The following is a 9,365-nucleotide window of genomic DNA, read 5'->3' on the forward strand; positions in this document are numbered from 1 at the left end:
ATTTCTGGGTTAGCGGAGTCTGTAACCTGAAGTGTCTGTAACCTGAAGCGTCTGTAACCCGAGGTACCACTGTATATGCAGCAGTAGCTTTATGCTTCTTGACTAACTACAGTGGTACCTTGGGTTACATACGCTTCAGGTTACAGACTAGGTACCACTGTACTTGATACTTAACGATCTACTTGACTGACTACTCGGCTGTCCTTCCACCCACTACGTGAATCTCCTTCAATTCTCCCACATTACTGACTCTGCTGCAATGGCCTCCTTTGACTCTCCCCAGGCCACTGTTTCCGCCCCCACCCCCTGCTCCCTTTTCCCCCACTAGTGAAAGCTGGTTGCACAATGATGCCTTGCAACCCTCACTGTAGGCAAGTCCCACCAAGAAATTCCAGGAAAAAGGGAGGAACACTTTCCCCACCCCCCCATAAGTTTTATTTTTATTTTTCCAAAACATTAAGAAAACAAAAACAAAAAATTAAAAATAGACGACAGGAACTCCTTATTCTAAAGGAGCCCTGACCTTTACTTGCTGCTCTAAGATTGATTTGATCAATGCAATGTCTGTGCTACAAAAATAAAGATGAAAAGAATCAGCTTGAGGCATCTTTATAGATTTTGTGGGGCGGAAGATTTGTGGATTTCTAGCGCATCATAGCAGCTGATGCCGCAACAAATCAGCTGGTCTTTAATGGAGCCACAAAACTCAAGGTATTGGTTCTTCTTGTGGCAGATTAATCCTGAAAAAAACTAAGTTACTCATCCAAACCAAAAGCTCTCGAATTTGATTAATTACGATAAGCACGTTGTTCCAGTGTGCTTTTCCTGTTTACTCGATTGCCTTTTCAGATGGCTCGCTTGGTCTGTGGGGCCAGGGCAGTGTCGTCATAAGGACAGTCAGCTCCTGGACTGATGCTGTTAGAGGAGTGAGTTTTATAAGCCAAGCTAACTACGTCAGTGCGAAACTCTTATGTGCAGCAGAAAGTGGTGTGTGCAATAGGCTCTCTGTTTTTCTGCCAAAATGTTTCCAAAGAGATCCTTGTTTGGAGAAGAAAACTAGTGTGGACAACAACCTGCTTGTCTCCCTAACCACCCCTCTCTGCCTGCCCTCCCTGTGTTCCATGGCTGCAAAGTGGGGATAATACACAAGGCTCTCTCCTGATTAATACTGATAAAGTCTAGCAATTATATCTAGCAGAGGAGGGTGACCAAGATGATAAAAGGTCTGGAAACTAAATTTTATGAGGAACAGTTTAGGGAGTTGGGTCTATTTAGCCTGGAGAAGAGAAGAGTGGGTATAGCCATCTTTGAAGGTACTTTTTACGATATGTGGTGGGAATCTAAGAAAGTAAAAGACTTCTGGGAAATGATTTATAATGAAATTTTTAAAATGTTGAAATATACAGTGGTACCTCGGGTTACATATGCTTCAGGTTACATACGCTTCAGGTTACAGACTCCGCTAAACCAGAAATAGTACCTCGGGTTAAGAACTTTGCTTCAGGATGAGAACAGAAATCGTGCTCCGGCGGCGCAGCAGCAGTGGGAGGCCCCATTAGCTAAAGTGGTGCTTCAGGTTAAGAACAGTTTCGAGTTAAGAACGGACCTCCGGAACGAATTAAGTACGTAACCAGAGGTACCACTGTACATTTGTAAAAAAACAAAACCCAGAAGCCCTTTTACTTGGTATAGTACAGGGGTCAGCAACTTTTTTCAGCTGTGGGTCAGTCCACTGTCCCTCAGACCTTGTGGGGGGCCGGACTATATTTTTTGTGGGGGAAACAACGAATTCCGACGCCCCACAAATAACTCAGAGATGCATTTTAAATAACAGCACACATTCTACTCATGTAAAAACACCAGGCAGGCCCCACAAATAACCCAGAGATGTATTTTAAATACAAGGAGACATTCTACTCATGTAAAAACACGCTGATTCCCAGACAGTCCGCGGGCCAGATTGATAAGGCGATTGGGCCACATCTGGCCCATGGGCCTTAGGTTGCCTATCCCTGGTATAGTAGGTACAGAGATTCAGAAGCATGATAAAAAAATTGTTTTTATATGCGACAACTGCAGCAAGAATACTACTAGCCCAGCGATGGAAGCAGGAAGAACTACCAACAAAAGAAGAGTGGCAGATGAAACTGATGGACTATGCCGAGTTGGCAAAATTAACTGGGAAAATTCGGAACCAGCAAGACCAGACTTTCCTGAAAGACTGGAAGAAATTTATGATATATTTGAAAGACAATTGTAATCAATTGACATCACTTGTAGGGTTGCAAGAAGTTTTGTAAGGAGAACCATATGAATTATTGCGAAAGAGGACTAAGGAGGAATTTATTTAGGATATGGATTTTATAGCAATAACTATTAAAATAAAATGCAAAATCAGAAAGAAAGTTAGAAAACCATCAGTCAAGGTTGACAAGTGTCTCAGGCTGTGATACCTGAAGGTTTGTTATGTTGTATAGGATCGGATGTTATATTTGGAAAATATGTGCAGAAACCAATAAAAATTATATTTTTAAAAAAGGACACACACACACACACACGAGAGAGAGAGAGAGAGAGAGAGAATAGCCATCTTCAAATATCTAAAAGGCTGCCACATGGAAGATGGAATAAGCTTGCTTTCTGCTGCTCCAGAGGGGAGGACCTGAACCAGTGGGTTCAAATTGCAAGAAAGGAGAGTCTGACAAATCTTAGGAAGAAGTTTCTGATGGTAAGAGCTGTTTGACAGAGGAATGGACTCCCTCAGAAGGTGTGGGCTCTCATTCATTTGAAGTTTTTAACAGAGGCTGGATGGTCCTCTATCAGGGATGCCTTAGCTGCAATTGCTGCATTGAAGGGGTTGGACTTGAACTTCTTCTTCTTCTTCTTCTTCTTCTTCTTCTTCTTCTTCTTCTTCTTCTTCTTCATCATCATCATCATCTCTTCTAACTCTATGTCTGTGATTCTTCGCAAGATGTGATCCTACCTTTGAGTTATCCCTGCTCGATCAGGATAGGCTCTAAATTCCCATTTGCTTCAACAGAACAAAGTGCTAGGCTGGTGCAGCACTAGGAAGATGCTGTATCAGGGTAACGCTGCCAGTAGCAGGGCAAAGTCTTCTGAATGTCTATGAAACACCTTTATCTCCCCAATACTACCTAAGGACAATGCAATCTTAGCAACTGTGCATGCAAGCAGGGTTACAAAAAAAGCAAAGAACAACTACCTTGTAGTTTGAGTCAGAGAGAGCTTTTTTTTAGTGAGACTGGAACAAATAGCTAAGAGAGTAAGAGAAAGCTGAGTTTGGACACTAAAAGCTAAGGACATTTTGGGGTGCTGGCTGCCCTAGCTCAGATCTGCTTAGCATACAGGCATTTCCATGTTTGATCCCTAAGATCAAACAGGTAGGACTGAGAAAGGCCCTGCCGTCTGAAGCCCTGGAGAGCAACTGCCAGTCAATCGAGGCCTGGCTTCCTCAACCTCGGCCCTCCAGATGTTTTTGGCCTACAACTCCCATGATCCCTAGCTAGCAGGACCAGTGGTCAGGGATGATGGGAATTGTAGTCTCGAAACATCTGGAGGGCCGAGTTTGAGGCAACACTGAGATGGACCCCAAGTGTCTGTGTATAAGGAAGCTTCTCGTTTCAGTGGCCTTTGGCTGCCTGTTGAGGGTGCTTGGCTGTGCCTTACACTTGTATATTTGAGTAAATAAATAAAAATGTTACAAAGCAACAAAAGCCTCCAGTGACATCCTTTCAAAGAAAACGGAATGTATCTTAGCATTTTGCTCTTGGAACGTCTCACCACTTGGAGAAGCTGAACAGTATTATCACAACAGCTGCAAAGAGTGTTTAAAACCATTTGGTCATTGCACTATATTATAAACAGGACTTGAAAATGCATTGGCTTAATCAATTATAGTTAGGACCTGGTTTTTTTTTAACAGATTATCCTGGCTGTTCTTCACCTGGAGGCACCTTGCTAGAGTCTTTACACATGCATTTCAAAAGCCTTGCTCATTGGAACTGCCGTATTGGATGCAGTTCGCAGTCCATGCAGAGGCTGGTGCTAATTGTGCCAAAGAAAGCAAGAAAAGACCCACAGGCCAAAGTTTATTTCTGAGATGAGACATTTGGCAAATGGAGTGTGCTGAGAGCATGAGGGTTTATGTTCCTTCCATGATGAATTATTTTGCTCTGATGTAACTGAGACTGTTCTTGCATCTAGTATTTTGCTGGAACCATCCATAATCTATCATGGGGAAGTTATGTTCACAAGTTAAGTGTGTCACAAGTTAAGTGGGCCGGTCCACTGTCCTTCAGACCTTGTAGGGGGTCGTACTATATTTTGAAGAAAAAAATGAACAAATTCCTATACCCCACAAATAACCCAGAGATGCCTTTTAAATAAAAACACACATTCTACTCATGTAAAAACACACTGATTCCCGGACCGTCCGCGGCCGGATTTAGAGGGCGATTGCGCCAGATCCGGCCCCCGGGCCTTAGTTTGCCTACCCATGTTTTAACCTTTACAGCTCTAATCTGCTGTGGACCAGGGTACTGAAAGAGCAGTCTTCTCCCAAATGAACCTGCTCACCCTTTAGGGCTGTCACATGGAAGATGGAGCAAGCTTGCTTTCTTCTGCTCTGGAGAGTAGGACTTGAACCAATAGCTTCAAGTTACAAGAAGGAGATTCCGACTAAACATCAGGAATAACTTTCTGACAGTAAGAGCTGTTCGACAGTGGAACAGACTTCCTCAGGAGGCTGTGGACATTCTTTCCTTGGAGGTTTTTAAGCAGAGGTTGGATTGACATACAGTGGTACCTCAGGTTAAGTACTTATTTTGTTCCGGAGGTCCGTTCTTAACCTGAAACTGTTCTTAACCTGAAGCAACAAATTAGCACCACCTCCTGCTGCCGCCGCGCCGCCGGAGCACGATTTCTGTTCTCATCCTGAAGCAAAGTTCTTAACCTGAAGCACTATTTCTGGGTTAGCGGAGTGTGTAACCTGAAGCATATGTAACCTGAAGCGTATGTAACCCGAGGTACCACTGTATGTTATAGATGCTTTAGTTGAGATTCCTGCATTGCAGGGAGTTGGTAAAGGTACTCCTGCCTGTACGGGCCAGTCGTGTCCAACTCTAGGGTTGTGCGCTCATCTTACTTAAGAGGCCGGGAGCCAGCACTGTCCGCAGACACTTCCGGGTCACGTGGCCAGTGTGACGAAGCTGCTCTGGCGAGCCAGCACCAGCGCAGCACACGGAAATGCCGTTTACCTTCCCACTATAAAGCGGTACCTATTTATCTACTTGCACTTGGGAGTGCTTTCGAACTGCTAGGTGGGCAGGAGCTGGGACCGAAAGATGGGAGCTCACCCCGCTGCGGGGATTCGAACTGCCGACCATACGATTGGCAAGTCCTAGGCACTGAGGTTTTACCCACAGCGCCACCCGCGTCCCTTGTAAGGGAGTTGGATAGGATGACCCTATTCTATTATTCTATCGATCAGCTATTGCCGGCTCATTTGGTTGTGCATCCCCCAGTGATATAAACTGTCACCTGTTACCAACAGCCTTGGGCCATTATGTGAAACTCTTTAAACACCAAAGTGCAATATAGATTCTCAACATTTTTCATCCAAACTAGAACTGGAACCTTCTAGTCTTCCCTTTTCCTCGCTCAAAATCACGTGTATAGAAAGAGGCCTTCACATTCTGACCACGCATGAGTTTAAAAAGGAAATGCTGAACAGGCAGCAGAGATGCTTGCCAAATAAATAAATGAATAATCTCAGCATTAAAAGTTCATGCTGCTGACACTGTTCCCCATATCACATGGAAACCCTGACCCTATGCAGACATAGTTTTACAATTTATGATTTTAAAATATCAAGGGGGAAGACAGAGAACGAAGGACAAAAGGGTGATGAGTGCACAGCTTGTGGCAGGCTAAGGCAAACACAGCCCACCAGTGCTGCATATTAACCACAGTGCTCCAAAGCTGCCTCCTCCGCAGGCAGGGAAACCAGGAAGTTTTCCAGGTGTGGCCACCTTACAAGGAAGGCTGGTGAACTGCCTTTCCAGGTGACCCAGGAAAACATCTGCCATGCTCTGACCATGTGGGAGAAAGATAGAAGTGGTGCAACCTTAACCACCCCTCTTTTCTCATGCAGTCATCCATGACACACTTGCTTAAACCCATTTCCAATGACATCTGTGGCACTAATCAAAGGAGCATATGCAGATAGAGGAGTAAGTAGGATGCTGTTTTTGCTTGACCCAACAACATGACTAAGGTATCCATTTCTAATGATTAATCAATTATGAAAACACAATACTATCTAAAACAAACCTGTCATAACTACCACTTATATAACCTATTTATTTGCTTATATCTATGGTAGAGAGAAAGTTCTGTTTCTATCTGTTCATAAATCCATCTTCATTCTAACTCAGGCATGTCCAAAGTCTGTTTCGGGGGCCTAATCTGGCCCGCCGGTCAGTTTAATCCAGCCCCTGTGGAAGTTTATTTCCTGGGGGTAAAATCCTAAAAAACCTCGACAACTTAAAAAGCTCAACAACTTTAATCCTAAAAGGTTAACAACTTTGGTCGGCCCTCACGCATGTTCACTTCATCAAATCTGGCCCTCTTTGAAAAAAGTTTGGACACCACTGAGGGCACAAGGAGAAGGGGACGACAGAGGACGAGATGGTTGGATAGTGTTCTCGAAGCTACCAGCATGAGTTTGACTAAACTGCGGGAGGCAGTGGAAGACAGGAGTGCCTGGCGTGCTCTGGTCCATGGGGTCACGAAGAGTCGGACACGACTAAACGACTAAACAACAACAGCTAACTGATCCTTAGCAATATAGTCAGGTGATTAGTGGAGTCTGTAACCTGAAGCATCTGTAACCTGAAGCATATGTAAGCCGAGGTACCACTGTACATTTATGGAACACAACTGTCCACATTCACTTTAGGAACAATGTATTAAAGGCCATTGTCTCTTGAGAAGGTGACCCCCCAACCTATTGCAATATTAATTCGAGATCAGATTTCACACACAGATCCACATAAGAAAAAAATTAAAATATAGAAGGGCTTTGCAGAGCTAAGAGAGTTTAGACAACTAAATGTTACTAAAAAATAAAATTAAGGGGGAAAATATTTAAGATACCTGAGTACATTTTTTACTTTCTTTTTATTTGTTGTTTTTGAGGCGTAACATACAACTACTGCATAACAAGCAACCAACACATGCCTCCTTCAGATAAACTGAGGAATAGGATTTTGGGGGTGGGAGTTAAAGATAGATCCACGTAGGTTAACATGCTTATTCTTGAAATACAAAGGGCTTTTTAGAGCAAAAGCCTCCTCTTCTGTATACAGCTTGACTTCCTCTATTGAGAGAAGCATGTAAAGAAATATGGAAATGTGCTATGCAAGTATCATGCAGCAATATCTGGGTATATCAATGGGTTTGATTTCAGCACCCTAATCAATATTCTTTCAGACTAAGATGGCCCAGTGTAAGCTGGAAGACTTTTTTAATGTTGTAGAAATGGTAGGCTGTACGTTTTTACTTTCCAGTGCAGTAGTAACTGCTTTTTGGTAGGCCTACATGCAATTCCAGTCTAATATAATTATGCATAGTTCATGCCAGTATAATTCTACCTGCACACAAACCCCACCACTAAATGGTACAGCATGCTGCGTGGGAAGGTATTGTTTGCATAGATGATGGTGTAGATGCATTCAAAATAACTCCTCCTACACTACAGATGGCGTGCATTAAAAGGATACAAAAGTCCCCGTGCAGCGGAAAACTACACTATTATTCATGGTTGTGGCTGCTCAAATAGAAACAATGACTACAGGTGCTTTCACTGCTAAAGCAATATAACTCGAACAGAATCCTCTGACAGTCATTGGGCAATATGTGTAAAATAAACAGCCAGATAACTTATTCAAATATTTCCTCTTTTTGCTTACTAGTGTAGGAGGGAAATTCCAGCAGCAATCAAGTAAATCTAGGATGGCTGAGATTGAAACTTTCCCTTACCTGCCCTGCGCCCCCAACAATATTAGGAAGATTAGGAATGTGGATTTTGCTCAGGTTTTTATTGCTGTTATTCTTTTTTTGGAGTGGCATAGGAGAGCAGTAGTCAGTAAAGGCTATAATCATATATGCATATATACCTGGGATTAAGTCTCACTTAATAGGCCTTTCCCTTCCCAGGTAAACATGCATAGGATTAGGCTGACAACTGTTTTATTATGGGCAACAGTAGGGTGTTTGTCACAGGCAGTGGGAACCCCATTCATTTCTCCACTTAACTGGGCTTGCATACACCCCCTTCAGAAAGAAGGGGGCCCAGAGAAGTGTGTTAATGTATCCCATGAGCACAGGATCCCCTAGGCAGCACTGTGCCTCAGGGAGATCAGACTTACCGTATTTTTCCCTCTATAACACGCAGATTTTTTCTCCTAAAAAGGAAGGGGAAATGTCTGTGCGTGTTATTGAGCGAATGTGTGGTCCCTGGAGCCGAAAAATCAGGCAAAAATCAAATTGCGCTTCACGGAGATGGGAAATCTGAAAAGAGGAAGTGGCTGCTTTCCTGCATTCTGCCTCAGGGTCTTACTGCCCACCCTCCTCTGTTTCCTTGCTGTGTTTGCTGAAACGGAACAAAGAGCAGGGAAAGCCCCTCCCCTCCAGGCAAGCAGAGAGGAAAGCAGACTGTGTTCCTTCTATTTCCTCTCTGTGCTCCGGTGCTGCTGGGGGAGAGGGAGAGGGAGAGGGAGAGGGAGAGGGAGAGGGAGGGAGAGAGAGAGAGAGAGAGAGAGAAATGGCTGGGGTGGGGGGAAACGTTTGCCTTTCTTTTCTCCCTCCCGTTAAATCCCTCTCCTGCATTCTTAGCCAGCTGCTTCTCTGCACACCACCTCATGTCCCTTCTTTGTTTTTCCTTCGCTCCCCATTTAAAATGTGGTTACAAAGCATAGATCCACATGGATCCTCAGGATCTTTGCATTGGGTCACCCCAAATTCACCATCAGATCACATAGCATGTCCATGGCTACAGCCTGCACCAAAAAAATCACGCACCCACTGTTGCCTGGGGCTGCAATGGTGCAAAAATGTGGTTACAAAGCATGGATCCACAGGGATCCTCAGGATCTTTGCATTCGGTCACCCCAAATTCACCATCAGATCACATAGCATGTCCATGGCTACAGCCTGCACCAGAAAAATCACGCACCCACTGTTGCCTGGGGCTGCAATGGTGCAAAAACGTGGTTACAAAGCATGGATCCACAGGAATTCTCAGGATTTTTGCATTGGGTCACCCCAAATTCACCATCAGATCA

This window comes from Podarcis filfolensis (genome assembly GCF_964270895.1).
Source record: "Podarcis filfolensis genome assembly, chromosome: 8".
NCBI classification, from domain to species: Eukaryota; Metazoa; Chordata; class Lepidosauria; order Squamata; family Lacertidae; genus Podarcis; species Podarcis filfolensis.